The sequence below is a fragment of the Hyperolius riggenbachi genome, chromosome 4 (assembly GCF_040937935.1).
Source record: "Hyperolius riggenbachi isolate aHypRig1 chromosome 4, aHypRig1.pri, whole genome shotgun sequence".
In the NCBI taxonomy this organism is placed as follows: Eukaryota; Metazoa; Chordata; class Amphibia; order Anura; family Hyperoliidae; genus Hyperolius; species Hyperolius riggenbachi.
This window is the reverse complement of record NC_090649.1, coordinates 377,051,361-377,075,010: the sequence shown is the minus strand read 5'-3', so window position 1 is coordinate 377,075,010 and position 23,650 is coordinate 377,051,361. Positions and strand designations below refer to the sequence as shown.

At 42.5% G+C, this 23,650-nt stretch overlaps 1 protein-coding gene and 1 long non-coding RNA gene across 4 annotated transcripts in view; one reads left to right on the top strand and one right to left on the bottom strand.

Annotated features, from left to right (window-relative positions):
- KIF26B (kinesin family member 26B) overlaps nt 1–23,650 on the bottom strand; it is a 568,793-nt gene that overhangs the window by 406,316 nt on the left and 138,827 nt on the right. The gene's annotated exons all lie outside the window — the stretch shown is intronic.
- On the top strand, nt 1,948–23,246 carry LOC137504091 (uncharacterized). 2 transcript variants are annotated; one of them, XR_011019414.1, is made up of 3 exons: nt 1,948–2,004; nt 3,243–3,322; nt 22,892–23,246. It is a non-coding gene; the product is annotated as an uncharacterized lncRNA (long non-coding RNA). The 2 variants fall into 2 exon arrangements; XR_011019415.1 differs by having other exon boundaries at nt 1,954–1,993.

Sequence of the window (23,650 nt, the reverse complement as noted above, 5' to 3'; positions counted from 1 at the left end):
AAGAAAACCCTGAGAATTCCCCATGAATAGATGAATTGGCCCAAAATCTGTCGGTTCTGTCAGATTTGAAATGCCTACTTTTTTCGCAATAGTGGTCCATTAAATGAGTAGTGGGTGGAGGAAGGAGTTTGAACTGTTAAAAATGTTACCTAGTTGAGGTTTTAAGGTACACATAGACCGGCCCTGACGACTGACTAATAAGGGACTCTTTGTCACGATTAGGTGAAATTTATTGTCTAAGGGCAGCTGGATGATCATTCTCAGGGGAAATAATGACCAGGCATATCAAAAAACCTCATTCTGAAATAAACTAATTTTACTCTGGGACAAATGTACATCTTATATGTATGTGTACACATGTATTTTCAATGTTTCATGACAGTGGTCTTTTAAATCAAATATGCACTGATACATAAGCTGAAAACACTTACTTTGGACATCTATACATTTTAAGATATACATAATTATCAACAAAGTAATGTAAGATCATTTTGCCCATAAATACTACAGACAGTAATAAGTGAATAACATCTAATCTGATTGTTTATGGTTGGACTTGACAAGGAATATGTTTGTGGATGTACAACCAGTTTCACTTGCTTGGGCTGGGTTGGATTTTTTCAAGCCAAATTCTATGTAATTCTCAAATGTTCTTGTGAATTGCACCTATAGCCCTTCTTTTATATTTTGAGAACATTTTGTTGTATATTGACCAATTCCAACTTCTTTCAAGCTTTTTTTTTCAATAGATAATTGCGGTTTGGATCCTACAACTTGATAATTGTCCTATTATTGTCAAAACAAAAATCATCTACTGCAGATAGAAGTGCAGGTCCCCTGCTTTGTATGTGCTGGGAAGGACTGTGAAGGGATTGAGGAAAAAAAGGGGAGTTGGTGACACCCACTTAAGGTTGGGGCGATTAAGGTTAGGAATGCAGGAGTGGTTAAAGTTAGGCACAGGTGGGCGGTTAAGGTTAGGCATGGGGGGGGGGGGCAGGTGGTTAAGGTTAGGAGTGTGGGGAGTGGTGGTTAAGTTTAGGCATCGGTAAGGGAGGGTTCTGTGTGAGAATAGGGTTGGGTTTAGCTGTAGTAAAATATCAGAATCATTTACTGATATTTTACTATTGTAATTGCTAGCTAGTAGTAGATAAAGTAGTAGAATATTGGCAAATGTAACAATATTCTACTACTGGCTATTTCTGAGCGCCCAAATTTCCAGGCGCCCTTTTTGCATGTATGCATCTCAATTTGCCTCATGGCAGGTACGCCTGGTCAATAAATCACATAATCCACTTGTTATACTTAAACTTTATAGCTGATAATACTGACGCTGCTAACAACATGCAATGGTCGCCTTACAAATGACAGAAAGACATAGAATTCAGAATAGCTATTTTTGCTTCAACGCCATCCCAAGCATACAGCTGCTGACAAGAAAATCCTAGCAGAACACTGGAGCAGTCACAAGTTAGACAAGAGTATGTTAGCTGCAATCAGTAAATAGATTGTAATGCCTGTGAGATAGAATGTCACTAGCAGTACTCAGTTTCTGTAAACACAATCTGAAAGCCATGTCTGCTGTCTGCACTACAGGAAATCGTGGAGAAAATATATAAACAAGAAGTGGCATTTACTGTAGGATGGAAACTAACAAACTAACAAAACAGGAGCTGAAGGAAGCCTCTCAAAAAGTAATCCTGATAAAATAAACACCTGATATAGAAGAAAATACACACAATTATACCATATAGTTTCAGCAGCAAATGTTATTTCAGTAACTGTTATGTGTCTGATTTCTATGCAGTCTATTTTAAAATATTCATACTTTAAATTTGATTAGTTGGAAGCCAAAATACCCCAGAGATGGCTGTGTGTGTGAAAATATTAGTGACATGGATTATCACTGATAAACAGTATGCTTCCTAGCAACCATGGCAACAGTCTCATGTTTGATGGATGAAAGCAACCAAATTCTTCTTTCTTTGCTTGGATGGTAACTAGAAAGTAAATAGTCTGCTTAGAGAACAAAAGCATTACATTTTAGAATTTGTCCGCTTAAAGTACACATTTTGCGAGATTAGAATGAATGTATTTACCATTAATAATGTTATTGATATTCAGACATGTTTTCCCACATATAAGTACATCATTAACTGAATGTACATTATAAAGAAGCGACTGCCATTGCTTTGGGGTGAACAGGCCATTCTATAGATCACAACTACAAATATCCAAGGGGATACTAGAGGTGCAGAAATTCTGTTTCAAAGTCCTGGGCTAATCCGGTACAGGAACCTTCTGTTATCGTCTCTTCTTACCGATTGATTTGCTTCACATCCTTAAAACAACAGAGGAAACTTGGAATATTAAATGTTTTGCTAAAATATTTGCAACGCATACTCCAAGAGAGAATATTTTCTTTTCCCACAAGCTGAAAGAGGATATAACTCACTGCCATTGAGTTGTCAGTATTGACATATTTTCCAAAGTAGTTATATTATGTCCTTGTGGCTTATACCAAGACCACAAAAGTTCAGCTCTGCTCCCTTTGCAATGCTGAGCTTTAGTGGACTTGCTATACTAAGTCCTGTTGGTACATGAGTGAAGTTTCCTGCTCACCCCTGTGATTATCTTGGCAATTTGAGTGCATTTTCATGATCATCCAGTTAATGGGACCCTGAACAGAAAAAAATAAATGGAATCTGGACTTACCTGGAGCCCGTGAGGTCTCTCAGTGTCCTCTGGGTGTCCTCCGTGGTCAGGCTGGTGGCTCCTTTAACCCGGCAACTTTGGCTGAAGTCACGCATGCACAGCCCGTCCACGCGGTTCTTGAAAGACTGAACCACTCATGCGCAGGAAGTTTACGATGATGGGCGCGTGATTGCACCGGGCACGTGGACAGAGCACGTATGTGTGACTACAGCCAAAGTCGCTGGGTTAATGGAGCCACCAGTGGGACCACAGAGGGGCCCCAGAGGACACAGAGGGACCTCACAGGCTACGGGGGGGGGGGGGGGTTGAATCCCCTGGTAAATCCATATTCCATGTATGTTCTCAGTTCAGAGTCCCTTTAAGTGAGAGAGCAAGGACTGGAAATAGGTATCCAACTCCTGATATGGTATATTTTACTTACAACATATATTTTTACTTTCACTGCTGTATTTTTTATGCGATTAACATTAACAGTGACCATTGTAATCAGTTCTTGACAAATAATTTAATAATAATTATCTTTTATACAGGATGAGATTTTTGTCAACAAGGTGATTGCAAGAAATCATGGAAAAGTGCATTTAAGACATTTTTATGATCTTATCTGCAGGTAAGGAGCCAAGGGTACAGTCACACACAATTTATGTTACCCTTAACGATTATTAGTTAGTCATTAGTGAGACAGTAGAGTGAACACTATACAGACACACTGCTGGGCTACAGCCAGGCAGCATATGCTGTTCTATGGAGAGAGGCTTCCAATGAACCAGTAGTGTCCTAAGGCACAGGGAAGTAGAGATCAAGAAATGATTGAAATTCACCATGTAATTTGTTCATACTGTATGATTCACAATCAGCCTGCATGTAATCATCTTTACTACTCATAGATGTGAAAAAACAAAAACAAAAGCCCCAACTGCCATTATCTATAACCACGCCCCCCAACAATGCGAAAGGCTAAAGGTTTTTTTTTTAGGTAGATATACATATGCATAGAGAAAGATACTGGTTGCTTGGCAGTCTGAAATAGCTGTTATTTCCCACAATGCAACAAGGCTCACAGTCAAAAAACTGTCAGGACCATGGTCATGACATCACATTGTGGGAGGGGTATTACCACAATATCAGCCATACAGACCCCCCCCCCCCCCCCCAATCATCTATTCGAGAAACGATGAAGATTTCTCATGGGAAGGGGATTACGTTCAATCCTTGGTTACAGTTCCTCTTTAAATTCCAAACTATAACAATTTTCAGCTCACCATTAATCTCAACTCACGTACTACCGAAGGTGATTAAAAATTATGGTTAACACCGTACACAGTACAACTCTTTCTTACACATTTCTCTTTACCCCAAGCCAAAGAAACTGATCAGCTAGCCTTAAAATGACAGCTTTAAAGAGAACCCGAGGTGGGTTTGAAGAATATTATCTGCATACAGAGGCTGGATCTGCCTATACAGCCCAGCCTTTGTTGCTATCCCAAACCCCCCTAAGGTCCCCCTGCACTCTGCAATCCCTCATAAATCACAGCCACGCTGCTGACAAACAGCTTGTCAGAGCTGGCTGTGTTTATCACTATAGTGTCAGTCTGCTGCTCTCCCCGCCTCCTGCAGAACTCCAGTCCCCGCCTGCATCCCTTCCCTCCCTGCTGATTGGGGGGCAGGGACCGGAGCTATGCAGGAGGCGGGGGAGCAGCTGAGACTGACACCACAGATGTAAACACAGCCTCACAGCACGGCTGTGATTTATGAGGGATTGCAGAGTGCAGGGGGACCTTAGTGGGGTTTTGGATAGCAACAGAGGCTGGGCTGTATAGGCAGATCCAGCCTCTGTATGCAGATAACATTCTTTAAACACACCTCGGGTTCTCTTTAATCAAAGTAGTAGCAGTAGAGTATTGTACCATGTAGCCATCAGTAAAAGCAGAAAGTTTTGAATCATGATGATGCCAGTTACTGGCTAATGAAAAAGAGTAGGCTTTCAGCTAATAAGCCTTCTTCAGACTCAATTCCTGTGTAAAGGTCTCTTAAACGTTCTGACAGCACTTTAATGGCTAATTTCTATATGATATTTACTTTTGAAATGTTTGAGAGTATTTGTTAACTGCTATAGAACGTAATTACTGCTACAACTTGTAATGGAGATAATTTTGATATGGCAATAACTATGAAACGTTCTTTCTCAATGATATTGTACTGTACGTTGTTAATTTTCATTCTTGTGAAAAGTTCCTTAAATAAAGTATTTGAAAATGAAAAGAAGTGTGTAACATACTGTACCACCAGGCTTTACGGTGTGACTACAACTGCTCTGTAATAGCAGATCAGTATTACACAATACCACAGACATCTGCAGGTTCCTTAATGGAAAGGGAATATTTCTAGCTTCTCTATATAGGCTGCATGGCATGTCAGCACTGTGTAAAATCATTAATAAATGCTATTTTTAAAGTTCAATATGTTTCTATTCTGCCCACCAAAATCAAGCTGCCAAGAAGAAGCAAAAAATAGCCAATGTTATATGATAATGTAACATTCATAAAAAAATCTGGTTATTTTCAGTTCACTGGTCTTTTTTTAATTAACTCTCCTGTTTTCTAGGTAATGTTTTCCCCAGTCCCCACTTCTCATGGCTCCTAGGCACATCAATAAAGCTTCAGATTCTCACATATAAAGGTCCTGTTACCAAAAAATACCTTAACAGCATCTGTAACAAATTAATGTTCTGGCCCCAGGTACAATTTAGGCCAGGCCACTGTTCATTTTCACGTAATGAACAAGTTACCCATTCAAGAATCAAACTGATGGGGTCGTCTAGCCTTTGGCAAGCAGTATAAAAATTAGTGAGTGCAGTACAACATTAGCAATGTTCATACAAAATAAACTTTCTGCTGCTTCCCACAATTCAATAACAGTGGTGCATTTTCAAGGAAAATACTTCCAGCTTACTCTTACTCTCTTTATTGCTGAATATTTCTTCTAAACTAGAGGTGGATAGAAATTACCGATTGTATGCTGCTCTTCCTTATAGCAGACTGTTCAAATAATTTAAATATAATAAAAAAAATTAATCAGTGAGTTATTTATAAATTAAAAACACATTTTTGATTTATTAGTCTTGAAATAAGTCTTAGAAATAATCTGTTGTGCGAGAGCCTCCACCAGTAGATACACATTATCTTCCACTGTCCTCAGAACGTCCCCCTTGCCTCTTCTGTACGTAATTTTGAGCTCCAATAGTACTCCGATCATGTATGGAAACAAAAGGTGAGAAAGGGACTCCCTAAGTGTTGGGAGAAAAGTCATACATGCTTTAATAATAAGTGCAATTAAGAACGATCCACTCACTTCTGTGGGTCCTTAACCATTTAGGGCCCACTGGCTTGTAGCGCTTCCCGCCTAAGTGGTAATAAGAGAAAGTCATAAAAAAAAAAACATCAATTGATAAGGCAAGGGGGACGTCCTGAGGACAGTGGAAGGAGATATATATTTATTGGTGGAGGCACTAGCAAGACAGATTATTTCTACTGGCATGAAGAGACTGTGTATGGGACTCCTTCCTTCTGTATGCTGCTGTGCTGATCTATAATCCAATAGACAGTGATTCAGCCCGTATACTTTTATCTGAGATTTAGAGTCTTATTTTGCTTTGCATGCTGGCCATAACTCATCATGCACTACACATTCACTTTCTGATACCATTCAACTGATAATCTACCAATTGACATACAGATTGGAATATCGAGTGGTGCAGTATACAGAACGGATCAGACTCACTCTCATTACTGGCTTTGAAGTGCTCAATAGCATATAAAACTACAGCTTTAATAATAAATATAACAATACACAGAGGTGGTGCCCTCAGGTATTAGTTGATCCGTGCAGAAAATTTTGTTGAAGACACTCTGAGAAAATGTATATATTGCACAATGTTAGTGTAGGTTAGGACCCTCATATACCACAAAAAACTCTGTTACTGCTTCAGTCACAAAGTCCATACAGTGTGTGCACAGTCCATATTAATATCACAATAGAAGCTTTTCATTCCTTCCAGATAAACTTTTCTTTTCCCTTGTGCCAATCGTACATCCTATAGAACAGCCTCCACCTCACCCTTTGGTGCCTCACTCACCGTCTGAGAAGACCCTCAAGTGGGTCTATTGCAACATTGGGACCGTTCCCGGGTCGTCCCCCACCACTCTGGCAAACAGCTGGGTAAAATATCCACCACTCTATGATGCCGTTCTTATGCTCAACTTGCTGTGTCTAAAAACTCAATAAAAAGCCTCCCATAGCGTAAAAATGTTTCAATTTATTGTGTATAAAAAATTATATTGCACTCACATTTTCCAGGAAGATATAATCGCATAGAGTATTATCTTCAATGCGGGCTCTCCCCCGCTATTGCTGGCCACCGGCTGGCTGATCCTAGTATTCCCACTTAGTTCAGCCGTTAGTGCGCGCTGATCCCGGCTTCACTCTCGTAGGACGCCGCCGTGTTGCTTTCCCCAGTTCCTGGTTGCGTGACTAGGCTCCGCCCGACATGTTTCGTCAGCATATGACTCATCAAGGGACTGGGACCGGCCACGCTTCAGGAACTTTTATGCCGCTCCCACCAACCCACCCCGCCCGACGTCACACCACCCGCACTACGAGTGGGACCCAGGGCTGCCACTCAACAATCTGAGTTACAGTTACCGCCCACCCTGGTCATTCGGGGGAGACTCCGCTTACAACCAAAACAAAGCATAGACTTAACAGCCACAATCTTCTACGTGCTTCATACCCTCCTTCCATCCACCCCACCTCTATACATGTTTATACTAATCCCTGGATGGCTTTATTAAATTGCACAGTACATATGTAGGTTATGCTGATTAAACCTATGATTCAAAAATATGAGGAATAATTCATTACAAATATAAAAACTATATAACATATAAAAAATATATAAAATATATAAAAAATTGGCTCAAAATTAATAATTGATAACTAAAATCCCTCTTAACCTACCCCGCCTACTACAAAAAACCCACATTGCAACAACCTCAACGCCCCTCATACCTCCTCATCATTATACTGCCTATTTTTCCCCAGGGGTACATCAGTTTCTACACATCTAATCCCCCAAGAAACATACAATATCAACAGCTATATTAAGGCCTGCTGGTCTTAAAGTGCCCATGTTATAGATCCATTGTGTCTCTTCCTGAGACACCATCCGGGTCATATCAGACCCCCGCCATGAGGGAACAATTTTCTTAACTGCACAAAAAGATAATTCCTTAGGGTCACAGCCATGCTGGGCTGCGAAATGGGCTGAAACACTGTGATTGGGATACCCTTTCTTGATATTTCTGACATGTTCCCCCATTCTTTCTTTAAAGAGACTCTGTAACAACAAAAACCTCCCCTGGGGGGGTACTCACCTCGGGTGGGGGAAGCCTCCGGATCCTAATGAGGCTTCCCACGCCGTCCTCTGTCCCACGGGGGCCTCGCTGCAGCCCTCCGAACAGCCGGCGACAGAGCCGACTGTAGCTTCAATATTTACCTTTGCTGGCTCCGCCGGGGGCGCTGTGGCGGCTTTCGGCACGGAAATAGACGGAAATACCCGATCTCCGTCGGGTCCGCTCTACTCCGCAGGCGCCGGAAACTTGCGCCTGCGCAGTAGAGCAGACCCGACGGCGATCGGGTATTTCTGCCTACTTCGGAGCCGACAGCCGTCAGAGCGCCTGCGCAGAAGCCAGGAAGGTAAATATTACGTCACCGCTGCACGGAGGGCTGCAGCGAGACCCCTGACGGATGGAGGACGGCGTGGGAAGCCTCATTAGGATCCGGAGGCTTATTATTAATTTCCAAATCCAAAAAATGAAGTTTATCCACACTGAATTCAGCAGTCAGGGATATGTCCATCTCATTACTGTTGAGTTCATTAATAAAATTAGGGAGTGATTCAATTCCACCACCCCTCACGAAAAACAGATAGTCAATATGTTGAATATACTAGAAGGACTGAAAATGGAAAATGGTGACATCATGGTCACAGCCGATGTAGCATCACTGTACACAAATATAAAACATGAATTAGGATTGCGGGCGGTTAAGGTATTCCTGGATAGAGATGGCACACTGAAGGAAGAGCAAAGGGAATATATTCTTATGCTGTTGAAGTTTGCATTGGAGAGAAATTATTTTTGGTATGAGGGCAAATACTACATCCAACATAAAGGATGTGCTATGGGGGCAAGTTATGCCCCCAGCCTGGCTAATTTATTCATGGGCCTGTGGGAGGAGAAAGTCCTCAGTGAGAGTACACAGGTGAAAACATGGCATCTTTTTATTGATGATCTGTTTTTCGTGTGGGGTGGTGGAATAGAATCACTCCCTAATTTTATTAATGAACTCAACAGTAATGAGATGGATATATCCCTGACTGCTGAATTCAGTGTGGATAAACTTCATTTTTTGGATTTGGAAATTAATAGGAGAGGGGAGGAGGTGGTTACAAAAAGTTTTTTTAAGGCTACAGACAGAAATGGTTACATTTCCAAGGAAAGTTGCCATCACCCCTCATCGATTAATGGAATACCCAAGGGGCAGTTTTTAAGGATGCGCAGGAACTGCACCACTTTAGATGATTTTGATGAACAAGCAAGAGTAATAAAAAATAGATTTTTGGAAAAAGAATATAACAGTGATGAATTGGATAGAGATATAGAAGGAGTAAGACAAAGAAAGAGAGGGGATCTGTTAAAACCTGTGGCTGGGGATGACCAACAAGGTGAGTATGGTCTGGCCTTTATAACTACTTTCAGCGCACAGTATAGGGATCTTTAGATAATCTTATATAAACATTGGGATATTTTAGGAACCGATCCAGTACTGAGGAGTGTCATTCCACCAAAACCAAAATTCATATATAGAAGGGCAAAAAACCTCAAACAGATTCTTGCGCCTAGTTGCGTGGATCCAGTGAGGCCACCTAGAATGCAGGGATGGCAAACATCAGGTTTTTTTCCCTGCAGGGGGTGCAAGGCATGTAGAGAATCGAGAGGGGTTAAAACAACATCGGTTACCTCCTTCAGAAATGGCAAGAACTTCAGGATCACGCAATTCTTGCCATGTAATGATAAACATGTGGTATATCTGGCCTGGTGTAGATGTGGATGGCAGTACATTGGGAGGACCACTAGGACCCTTAAAGAAAGAATGGGGGAACATGTCAGAAATATCAAGAAAGGGTATCCTAATCACAGTGTTTCAGCCCATTTCGCAGCCCAGCATGGCTGTGACCCTAAGGAATTATCTTTTTGTGCAGTTAAGAAAATTGTTCCCTCATGGCGGGGGTCTGATATGACCCGGATGGTGTCTCAGGAAGAGACACGATGGATCTATAACATGGGCACTTTAAGACCAGCATGCCTTAATATAGATGTTGATATTGTATGTTTCTTGGGGGATTAGATGTGTAGAAACTGATGTACCCCTGGGGAAAAATAGGCAGTATAATGATGAGGAGGTATGAGGGGCGTTGAGGTTGTTGCAATGTGGGTTTTTTGTAGTAGGCAGGGTAGGTTAACAGGGATTTTAGTTATCAATTATTAATGTTTTATATTTTGAGCCAATTTTTTATATATTTTTTATATGTTATATAGTTTTTATATTTGTAATGAATGATTCCTCATATTTTTGAATCATGGGTTTAATCAGCATAACCTACATATGTACTGTGCAATTTAATAAAGCCATCCAGGGATTAGTATAAACATGTATAGAGGTGGGGTGGATGGAAGGAGGGTATGAAGCACGTAGAAGATTGTGGCTGTTAAGTCTATGCTTTGTTTTGGTTGTAAGCGGAGTCTCCCCCGAATGACCAAGGTGGGCGGTAACTGTAGCTCAGATTGTTGAGTGGCAGCCCTGGGTCCCACTCGTAGCGCGGGTGGTGTGACGTCGGGCGGGGTGGGTTGGTAGGAGCGGCATAAAAGTTCCTGAAGCGTGGCCGGCCCCAGTCCCTTGATGAGTCATATGCTGACGAAACATGTCGGGCGGAGCCTAGTCACGCAACCAGGAACTGGGGAAAGCAACACGGCGGCGTCCTACGAGAGTGAAGCCGGGATCAGCGCGCACTAACGGCGGAACTAAGTGGGACTACTAGGATCAGCCAGCCGGTGGCCAGCAATAGCGGGGGAGAGCCCGCATTGAAGATAATACTCTATGCGATTATATCTTCCTGGAAAGTGTGAGTGCAATATAATTTTGTATACACAATAAATTGAAACGTTTTTATGCTATGGGAGGCTTTTTATTGAGTTTTTAGACACAGCAAGTTGAGCATAAGAACGGCATCATAGAGTGGTGGATATTTTACCCAGCTGTTTGCCAGAGTGGTGGGGGACGACCCGGGAACGGTCCCAACGTTGCAATAGACCCACTTGAGGGTCTTCTCAGACGGTGAGTGAGGCACCAAAGGGTGAGGTGGAGGCTGTTCTATAGGATGTACGATTGGCACAAGGGAAAAGAAAAGTTTATCTGGAAGGAATGAAAAGCTTCTATTGTGATATTAATATGGACTGTGCACACACTGTATGGACTTTGTGACTGAAGCAGTAACATAGAGTTTTTTGTGGTATATGAGGGTCCTAACCTACACCAACATTGTGCAATATATACATTTTCTCAGAGTGTCTTCAACAAATTTTTCTGCACGGATCAAGTAATACCTGAGTGCGCCACCTCTGTGTATTGTTTAGTTTATCAAGGAGAGGAGGCGAACCAGGTATTCTGTATTTGTTGTGTAATCCTACCGCTGGGGGAGCTCAGCTGGTGTATCCGGGTGTCGTGCGCACTTGTGTTTTCTGTTTTTAATAATAAATATGCCAATTTGATTTAAAGGGAACCTTAACTGAACGGGGGGTAAAGAGTTTTACTTACCTGGGGCTATTACCAGCCCCCTGCAGCAGTCCTGTGCCCTCGGCGCCGCTCTGGAATCCTCTGGTCCCCCGCTGTCACTTAGTTTCGTTTTTGACGACTCACCAGTCGCCGGCCGCCATGCGTATTATTGGACGCATTCACCAATGCAATTAGCGCTATTGCGGACCGCTACGCGTACAAAAATACGCGTTGCCGCATTCCGCACGCGTAGATATGCAGCAACGCGTATAGGGGGATAAAAGGAACCAAAAAGCCCTCCTACTAAAAAAGCAAAGCTTGGTGTAATTGCCTTCTTAAAACAGAAGGAAATTTGCAATAATTCAGTTATAAGTGAACATTTGTGGTTACCCACAATGCACACCTACTAAATATGCAAATTATCCCTTTAATTTGAATATTTAGTGGTGGTGCATTGTAGGTAACCACAAATGTTCACTTATAACTGAATTATTGCAAATTTCCTTCTGTTTTAAGAAGGCAATTACACCAATGATGTACCATATCTAACAGTGTATGGCTATCTGAATTCTTGCTCAGAGGGGTTCACATTCTAATGTCCCTATCATGGACAATCTAATATTCTTACTATATTTGAATGCCAAGTGTTTGGGGGGAAGGTCAGTTACCGACAGCCAGCCACAGCAATCATCCACAACAAACTCCAAAGATTATTGCACATGGCAGAAATTGAGCATCAGTACAAGGTTTTACAGTCACAAAGGCCAAATTCTCACACCATTTCTGTTAGACTGTGCAAAAAGTAAAGATCTGTAATAGATGTAAATCTTGACATGAATAACCAATCAAGATTTCATTTTATGTACTTTTATTAAATAAAACACATAAATGGTGACTGTAATGATCGCTGCTGCAGCAGCTATTGCTGGAAGTAGTGCTGCAGCTCAGGCAGTTCTGATCTATTTCCATGCAAGTTGCATAGCTTTGTCTGTCTTTCCCTGCTGTCAGCTTGTGACTGATTATCATTCACCTGTGTGGGAATCTGCATGTCTGCTCCCATTGGATGACCTCAGTATAAAGATCTGCTTCCTGCAGGGTTTCCTTGGGTTTTCATAGCTTCAGCTTAAGCCTGCCTTGCTGTCGCTTTAGCCCCCGATCGTGTTTCTTGTTATAAAGATACTTTGCTGGTCTTTGCATCATATATTGGTTCATTGCCAATATATATGCATACCAGCACGTTTATTATTTTCCTTGTATTTGTGTTACGTTAATACATCAGTGTCGCTGATGTATACGTACACGAACTGTTTATATCCTGTGTGCAGTTAGTCAGCTTTCCAGCACGTTTTGGTAGGTTGCGCGTACCGTGACCACCCGTGCTGAGGTAGTTACCCTGCTCCTGGTTCTGTTTGTGGATTGCGTTCATCTCTGCGAAGAGATAACGAATCCTTCTGAATCCTGTTCTGTTACTGTTTGTGGATTGCGTTCATCTCTGCGAAGAGATAACGAATCCTTCTGAATCCTGTTCTGTTACCGTTTGTGGATTGCGTTCATCTCTGCGAAGAGATAGCGAATCCTTCTGAGTCCTGTTCCCTGTGTTACTCCATTCCTAGTCAGCGTTCCTGCTTATGTCATATATCGGTTCATTGCCGATATATACATATGTTAGTCAGACGTTACAAGTAGTTTCATTGATAGCTGTAATTGTAATACGCTAGGAAAACATACTTATTGTATATTTATCTGTGTTACGTTCATCTATCTTAATCCTGCTGTTTTCTGACTGTCCTGTCCTGTCTTTGTGAGGCACGCCATCGCCGCATCGCATTGGCTGCCTCATTCCAGTCTGTCTGGTTTTGGACGCTTGCTGTCGCTAAGTAGCCGCTAGCTAGCAAGCGTTCATTCTGTCTACCTGTCCTGATCTCCTCAGTTCTGGTTTGTGCGCTACTTTGCGCTGAGACAATATAACGAAAGCATTGTTTGTGGCTGTCAGATCTGCACCGGCTCTGTGCGCCACAATCCCCTATTGCAGTCAGTCCTCCCCTCCACTATACTAGGGATAGCCTGTTTCCTTGTGCTAGTGTGTGTACCTCCTCCACGCCAGCTCATGCGTTGCATGCTGACTGTGGAGAATACACCACCAAGCCTTACAGTGACCCTTTCACATGGTTCCTGAAACACAAGTGTTTATAAGGTGGGAAAGCTATGCACAGAATTATATCACATCTGTGTGCAAGTTGCTAAATTGTTAACTGGAGATTTTGGCAGCAGGAATCAAAGGCCTTTCAGTAGTCACAAACATCTGGGTTTTCATGTTCGTTTGATTGCGGGTCATCCTGCCCTCTAAATGGTTAATATGTTGCAGCGATAAACAGAGGAACCAGTCTGGCCACTGTGTCCCCATGACCTTGGCTTGGAATTGACAGCCAAGTACAATATCTTATTATTTCTCACCTACTTTGAAGAGAGGAGAGGAAAAATGTGCAGTCAAGTAGCTGCTCTGCAAATTCATATGAAGCAGCTACAGAGGAAGCCGTTCTTCAGGATATGTGTCTGACCTTGGCTTTCTGTAGGCTGCAATGAAGAAAGCCTCATTATGTCCCACCTTCTTTACCGAGCAAGAAGCCAACAATAACATGTCAGTCACTGTCGCAAATTTTGTGCAGCTCTCAGCTACTTCATTGTTTTACAGAGGTTAAGGAGTCACTTTGATTGGTTGTCTTTTATTCTCCAAGCCCATAAGACATTAGCTGAACAGAAAACAAAAACTAAAAATCCCCACATGATAAATTGATATAATCAAAGCAACAGTACAGGTTTACTATTGCAGTTCACAAAAGAAAATGAAAGGATGAATGGAACATACATCATTGATCTAGCACAGCATAACACAAGCCATATTAACCTTCTGACTTATTACTGGCCTCTTTTTAAACAAAATAATAAAATAAACTAATAATACAGGAACTTGAACATTTGTAAAACCTCCAGCAAGTGTTTAAGGTTTTGCCTGAATTTTAAAGTGAAAATTAAGTTAAAATAAACTGAAACAGAAATAGAAGAAACAGATATTAAACAACTTCATAGCTAATGGCTCTGTTGGCTAATACACAAACGAATAGAACAACAAACAAGTTTATTAACAGCTTCCTCTTGCAGACACAGGCTGTAGTAAAGACTATGTTACTAGAACACTCTGCCACCCTCTGGTTTTAGCTGGTAATGCATATATACACATAATAGACTGTTGTTGCTAAATACACGTTCCAACAAGAAATAATCCTAAGTAAAAATGTTCTGGCGTTCCATGTTCTTATTTTGATTCAAAGAGCTAAACATTTAGGTTTTAACATTGGACTGGGTTACTGACAGGTGCTGCTACATTTTATATTTATTCAGTTCCCTCTCCCCTTGCAGAATAATGATCACCTGTTGAATTCTTATCTTTTCCCTGCTGTCAGTAGTGTTTGGACAGCCATACCAACTTTTTATGACCACTAATTAGATCATTGTGAATAATTCATTCACAGGATCTGTACTAAGTTTAAAGGACAAAGCAAAAATAAACAATTGTATCTATCTTCATTCACCTAAAAATGACTTTTTAAGATATTCCACAGTTTTATTTTATGTTGAAATCTACCTTTTAAGTTTTAACAGATTTATTGTCTTTACTCAATGACACATTCATTGAAGTATACCAGAGCTAAAATCTATGAACTATTGACCCTTTTTTATCTCTTTCCTGCTCTCAGAAGCTATTTTCTGCTAGGAAAGTGTGGCATTTCTTATCAGTGAGGGTCACGCTGTAGTCACTTCCTGTCTGAGTCAGAACTGAGTCAGCCACTTCCATACCTGATATTTTACTCTTTCAGACAGAGAAAGAAAAAAAGTAACACAGCATGGTTATTTGTGTGCTAGGCACTGTTCATACCCATGTCTATCTCATCATGTCACATGTCACCTCGGGTATCCTTTAAGGCTAGATTCACACTGTGTGTATTACATAATGCATGTCTTATAGTGTGTGTGAACTGTAATAGACACTGCACGCTGTCACGCTTGGAGGTGTATTCTCCATGGTCAGCACGCGATGCATAAGCTGACGTGAAAGGGGTACACACACCAGCACAAGGAATCAGGATATCCCCAGTTTAGTGGAGGAGAGGACTGACTCTAATAGGAGATTGTGGCGCACAGAGCCGGTGCAGATCCGAACAGCCACAAACAATACTTTCGTGATAACGTCTCAGCGCAAAGTAGCGCTGAGCGCATAAACCAGAACTGAGGAGATCAGGACAGGTAGACAGAATGAACGCTTGCTTAACTAGCCACTACTTAGTGACAGCAAGCGTCCACAACAAGAGAGACTAGAATGAGACAGCCAATGCGTTTGCAGCGATGGCGTGCCTCACAAAGACAAGACAGGATAGTCAGGAAAAAGCAGGATCAAGATAGATGAACGTAACACAGATAAATATACAATAAGTATGTTTTCCTAGTGTATTACAATTACAGCTATCAATGAAACTATTTGTAACGTCTGACTAACATATGTATATATCGGCAATGAACCGATATATGACATAAGCAGGAACACTGACTAGGACTGGAGCAATACAGGGAACAGGACTCAGAAGGATTCGCTATCTCTTCGCAGAGATGAACGCAATCCACAAACGGTAACAGGACAGGATTCAGAAGGATTCGTTATCTCTTCGCAGAGATGAACGCAATCCACAGACAGAACCAGGAGCAGGTTAACTAACTCAGCACGGGTGATCACGAAACGCGCAAACTACCAAAACGTGCTGGAAAGCTGACTAACTGAACACAGGATATAAACAGTTCGTGTACGTATATATCAGCGTCACTGATGTATCAACGTAACACGAATACAAGTAAAATAATAAACGTGCTGGTATGCATATATATTGGCAATGAACCAATATATAATGCAAGACCAGCAAAGTATCTTTAGAACAAGAAACACGATCCGGGACTAAAGCAACAGCAAGACAGGCTTAACTGACGCTATGATAGCCCAAGGAGCCCTGCAGGAAGCAGATCTTTATACTGATGTCATCCAATGGGAGCAGACATGCAGATTCCCACACAGGTGAATGGTAATTATTCAATCCTGAGCTGGCCAGCATTGCAGAGCCACTGCAGATAGAGTCAGCAACTAGTTTGAGTGCAAACCAAACTATGCAAGCAAATGCATGTAATGACATCAAAAACTGCTTGTCTTCAGTCAAACTGCAGCCAACAATACATGCTGCAGACATGATCATAACACACGCATTATAACATACAGGTTAATTGAAAAGATGCATACAGTGAGTTAGAATAGAATAACGCAATCCGTTGCAACGCAGAGATGTGAACAAACTCATAGAATTGCATGGGCAGTGAATTCACACGTAGAATTATTCTGCAATGCAATTGATAGTGAGAATGCACCCTTTGGGTGGAAAAAAGACATATGCTGAGTGACTTATTGCAGAAGATATCTATGGCAGAATTCATAACTGATCAGAATGGTGCCACTGACAGCAATGGCAAAGCAGTGTGCTGAAAAAACCCTGCAGGCAGTATGGTGTTTGTAGACATTAAACTGCTCAGGAGGAAGATTTTTTTTTACCCTAGATTTACACCATTTGCCTTTTTTTATGGCAGACGAACGTTTAACATTATGTTTCCCTGTGTCTCATCTTTGCAGTAACAGCCACTGGAAAGTGTAATGATGGAAACCTAACAGTTTTAACACTTTCCCACTGTGCTAAAAAAAAGTTTATTTCGATTTTGCTCTGTGTTACTACTGGAGATTTCTCTTTTCCTTCCTCTCAGTAACCAGTTTTTAAAAAAGGAAATTAGAGGAAATTTCCTCAAGAAGGATTGAAAAAAGAAATACATTGTTAGGAGTATTACCACCTCACCTCTCCATTCAAAGCTAAACAAAAGTCATGGCTGATCTCGAAGTTAAAAAAGCATAAAAACAGGATAATACAACAGCTCTCTGACTTTATATGCATTGGGAGTTGTGTACAGGTAGTCCCCGGTTAAAGGGAAGGTTCAGGGAGGGTGGGGAAAAAATAAAAATCAATTTCCACTTACCTGGGGCTTCCTCCAGCTCGTGGCAGGCAGGAGGTGCCCTCGCCGCCGCTCCGCAGGCTCCCGGTGGTCGACCCGACCTGGCCAGGCCGGCTGCCAGGTCGGGCTCTTCTGCGCTCCAAGTCCTTGTACTTCTGCGTCCCACGCCGGCGCTATGACGTCATCGGACGTCCGCCGGGCTGTACTGCGCGTGCTCCAAGTCCTTGTACTTCTGCGTCCCACGCCGGCGCTCTGACGTCATCGGACGTCCGCCGGGCTGTACTGCGCATGCGCAGAGTTCTGCGCATGCGCAGTACAGCCCGGCGGACGTCCGATGACGTCAGAGCGCCGGCGTGGGACGCAGAAGTACAAGGACTTGGAGCGCAGAAGAGCCCGACCTGGCAGCCGGCCTGGCCAGGTCGGGTCGGCCACCGGGAGCCTGCGGAGCGGCGGCGAGGGCACCTCCTGCCTGCCACGGGCTGGAGGAAGCCCCAGGTAAGTGGAAATTGATTTTTATTTTTTCTCCACCCTCCCTGAACCTTCCCTTTAACCAGCTGAGCGGTCTGGACGAGCTCAGCTCATCCAACACCGCCAGCGGCTGCCGCTCAGGCCCTGCTGGGCCGATTTGAATGAAATAAAAAGCAGCACACGCAGCCGGCACTTTGCCAGCCGCGTGTGCTGCCTGATCGCCGCCGCTCTGCGGCGATTCGCCGCGAGCAGCGGCGAAAGAGGGTCCCCCCAGCCGCCTGAGCCCAGCGTAGCCGGAACAAAAAGTTCCGGCCAGCGCTAAGGGCTAGATCGGAGGCGGCTGACGTCAGGACGTCGGCTGACGTCGATGACGTCACTCCGCTCGTCGCTATGGCGACGATATAAGCAAAACAAGGAAGGCCGCTCATTGCGGCCTTCCTTGTTTATTCTGGGCGCCGGAGGCGATCGGAAGATCGCCTCCGGAGCGCCCTCTAGTGGGCTTTCATGCAGCCAACTTTCAGTTGGCTGCATGAAATAGTTTTTTTTTTATTTAAAAAAAACCCTCCCGCAGCCACCCTGGCGATTTAATCAGAACGCCAGGGTGGTTAAAGAGAACCCGAGGTGTGTTTAAAGAATGTCATCTGCATACAGAGGCTGGATCTGCCTATACAGCCCAGCCTCTGTTGCTATCCCAAACCCCACTAAGGTCCCCCTGCACTCTGCAATCCCTCATAAATCACAGCCATGCTGTGAGGCTGTGTTTACATCTGTAGTGTCAGTCTCAGCTGCTCCCCCGCCTTCTGCATAGCTCCGGTCCCTGCCCCCGTCCCTTCCCTCCAATCAGCAGGGAGGGAAGGGATGCAGGCGGGGACTGGAGTTCTGCAGGAGGCGGGGAGAGCAGCAGACTGACACTAGAGAGATAAACACAGCCAGCTCTGACAAGCTGTTTGTCAGCAGCGTGGCTGTGATTTATGAGGGATTGCAGAGTGCAGGGGGACCTTAGGGGGGTTTGGGATAGCAACAGAGGCTGGGCTGTATAGGCAGATCCAGCATCTGTATGCAGATAATATTCTTCAAACCCACCTCGGGTTCTCTTTAACAAACGATATAGGGACTGTAGGCTCGTTCTTAACCTGAATCCGTTCTTAAGTCGAAACGCTGTGCCATCTCTGTCCCCTTTGCATTTTATGTGCCCCCCTTTGCCTCCAGTGTCCCCCTCTGTGCCTGTTTGTCCCCTGTGCCTTTCTATGTCCCCTCTGTGCCTCCATTCCTGCTGTGCCCCCTCTGTGCAGCTTCCTCTTTGCCCCCTCTGTGCAGCCTCCTCTTTGCCCCCGACCCCTGGACTCACCTTCTTACGAGTCCAACGCTGTCTGTCCTCCTCTCTCCGCATCCAGCTCCCTCTAGCCGCGTACAGCACCACTTCCTGAATGTCATGTGACATACAGGAACCTGTATGCCATGTGGCATACAGGTTCCTGTATGTCACATGACATTCAGGAAGCGGTGCTGTATGCGGCTAGAGGGATCTGGATGCGGAGAGAAGATGACAGACAGCGTTGGACTCGGTTTGGAGGCGAGTCCAATGCTGCTGCTGCACGCGCCGGCGCTTGGGGGAAGTTTGAAGCCGCTTCTTCAAACTTCCCCCATGCGGAAGTGACATCATCGCAACGGGATCAGGCCGTTCGTATCAGCGGGTCATTCGTAAGTTGGGCGTTCGTAACCCGAAATGTATAAACTTATTTTAGTTTCAAAATATAACATTCGCCAAATAAGGAACAAATTTCAGTCTCAAAGATATTGCTGTTGCTTCTGTGTGCAACAGATATGCATGCAATGTGATCATAGTCAGGAAATATAGTACATGCTTTGGAGCTAAATTCAGCTATATGTCTGGACTGAAATAGTACCATGGTGACAGCTATATGCCTATAAAACAACAGAAAGAATTCTCTCCGTGAGATATGCATGGATATTTACAGTATTTCATTTAAATAAATATATACACACTTAGCACAGCATTCATTTTAAAGTCTATGGAGTGGGGTAAAGGGGTTCGCCATTAAATCACTGTCTGCTATATCCAAAGAAGTTACATCATAAGCATTTAAAGAGGAACTTTAACCAATTGAACTTCATCCCAATTAATAGCTGATACCCCCTTTCCCACGAGAAATCTTAACCTTTTCTCAAATAGATCATCGGGGGGTCTATATGGCTAAAATTGTGGTGAAACCCCTCCCACAGTGTATGTCATGACCAAGGTCCTGACTGTTTGCTGTCTGTGAACCCCATTGCATTGTGGGAAATAACGGCTTTTTTCCAACTTCCAAGCGGGCAATATCTCCCTCTGTGCATAGAACTCTCAGTAACGAACATTCCGTACAGATCACCTAGCAGAACTAAAGATGTTACCACCAGTGATACATTTCAGAATGTAAATCAGGGAGAGGAAAGAATTTACAATGGGCAAACACTTACTAAATAATCTATACTGTAAAAGGATATTGTACAAAATAAACAATTTTATCCATTGTTATTTTCACAACAGTTCCTCTTTCATGGCGTATTTGTAAAGCTGCCAACATGCTCTTCAGCACAAGAGTGACCTTACTTCAGAGGAAATAATTCCAGTTTTCATATTTAGGAGTTAGTATTTAGGAGTTTACCAAAGATGCACACAGGCATCCCTATGTGTTTGAACATCATATGAGCTGTATATCATATAAACAAGCAAATATAAAGGGAACAGAGGTTAGTGTTGATAAATAAGTCCCGGAGTTGAACCACCCTGAGTGCCCACAATGACAAAGCGTGCAATCTTCCCAGTTCCTTTAAGGAAATGAAGCATGAAGGATGATGGAACACGGGAAGCAGCCAACAGCAAAAAAGACAGGTGACAATGAAAAGTATTGGAAAATCCAGAAAGCTCTCATCTTCCCCTGTCAGCAGTTGTACAGCAGAGACTGTCATGAGCAGACTGGCTTCTAATTACACGCATAGCTGGAAAATCTGTTCTGAAGCCATGCCTGCCAGTCTGAGGCCACTGTACATCACTGTACATTGACAGAAACCGATGGCTTCTCATCAACACACATTTTTACCAGCAAGTACAACTGTGACAGAAGATGTCATGGCTTATTCTTCAAACTCACTTTAATAAATGTGAACCATAGGTTGTAACATATAGTTGGCATATTTCTGCTGCTTAGGGGCTGATTAGCAAAACCAAGGCAAGGTTAGCACACCCTTAATCTCCATTCCAGGACAGTGTACTCCAGAAACACAATGATGGGAGAAAATTATCTGCAATCAATAAATCACAGTTGAAGTTGAAAGACAAATGTTAAAGGACCATTACAGTGAAAAATATATTGAATAAACAAAGCTGTCAAAGTATAAAAATAGCTAAAAAGTTTAAAAGTAGAAGAGGCAGTGGTGGACTCAACTCTTCAAAGCAGAAACAAGAAAATGATGATCAACAGAGACATCTTATTACATACTCTGGGGATCAATACAATGCGTTTTTCAGGACCGACCCTGCTTCATCAGGCAATTAGTAGGAGTACATAGAAAGCAGGTCTGGGTATGAGCCAAGCGCTTGACTCATACTCAGACCTGCATCAGCATTTTCTTGTGTCTGCTTGGAGGTGGTAAGTCCACCACTGCCTCTTCTACTTCTACTTCTTTTAGCTATTTTTATTCTTTTGGCACCTCTGTTTATTTGTTACATTGTACAAGTCCACCCCTGGTGGAGGGGTGTCATCCCCCTTCTCGTCTACAGAGAACGACTTCTTAATGGAGTCAGGTTAAATCTCCCCACCTGTATTTACAGTGGTTGCCTAAAAGGTGACCTTGTCTTGTGAGTATAATTGTATTTGTTCTTTCATTAATTAACTCGATGCCAGTATATACTACACCATATTGGGCTCTTGGTGTCCTCTTTTTGTATATTACAATGAAAAAAGCAGTTAAATTTGAAAGAACCGAAAGGTTTTGGACTACTCCGTCTCCTCATCGGAGATTCTCAAGGTATATTGGCTTAGTAGTAGGGTAGTTTGACTTAGCAACTGTCATTCAAGAAATGCTTTTAAAAACAAATGTGCTCTGCTGAGTAGATATGTTAATGTGCCAATGGCTGAGATACTTTGGGAGAGAAAGGAAATAGGGGGGTGGGGGAGTGGAGTGAAGAGATCAGCTAAAGCGCTTCTAGCTGGCAGCGATTACATTTGCTGATTAGCAGTACAAACTTTTGCTTCTCTCTGCATTGAAAGTAAGTTTTTACACACAGGGAATACTTTCATGTGTTTTTTTTTCTGTACCAAGGAGTAGGTAGTTGAATTTTAGCTTAGGGAGTTTAATCCCACTTAAAATCTACACTGTATCAGAATTAAACATTCATACACACGGCGTAAATTTAGTTATGGGCGGTGCAAAAGCAGTTAATAAGGGGACACGCAAATGCATGTTCTCTACCATGTAAACAGGTAAAGGGGGTCATTATTAACTCCTTACCTATTTAGATAAAGGAATGGAAGTAAAATATTTATTTGAAATAAACCACAATAACAATAAAAGATTTATTAAAATATTGTATTTATATTTCATCTGTATCCTTTTTTTATTTGTGTATTTCTATCTCCACTTCTGTAACCTTTCTTCTGCATACATCTTTTTCCAGCATTTTTTCCTTCTTTATACTGTTTTCTTATCTTTACACTTCTTCTAGCTTGTCTCCATATATCTGGATTGCAGAGTCTCCTGCCGCTCTCCACTGGACCACACCACCAAAGCCGCTGGACTCTGCCGGACTTTCCCAACAGATTCATGAACACTGCCAAAGCGCCACTGCACCTCCGATGACCATCTCTACGCATAAGTGGGGATAAGCCCTTGACACAGACAAAGCGCCTTTGCAAGGAGGGAAAATATCTGGGAAGGTATTGTTCATTCTGGCAAAAACCAACCTGTATGTAGGAGAAGAGGCTAAAATGTCTGAGAAGGGGACTTTTTTTGTTAATTCAACAAGAAAATAATGAATAAATACAAAATGGAAAGCAGTAATATGTCTGGGAAATGCAAATGAAAGGTTTAATGTTCATTTGCCCTCATATTTGATGTTCAATTATACCTCCCAACATCAAAACCACTAACTGTAGCACATGAATAGAACCCTGGATGGAAAAAAATAAAAACGTTCTTTCTTCCACTTCTGGGTAAAGTAATATTTGCATAGGAGCGCAGTGTTATTTGTATCATGCGACATACAAAAAAAAATCACATGAGTTAAATAATTGCCAGCACTTAACGTTGGCGATGCTGGAAGTTATTCTGGGAATTGAATTTTACTCTAAGTTTGATTCTGATTCTCACCAAGTAAACTAAATAATAGTCTGACCTTGTGTAACGATTGGTGGCAGCACACAGAGAGAATCTGATTATTGATGATCTGCAGAATCATCAACAATACAGATGTATACCTGATTAT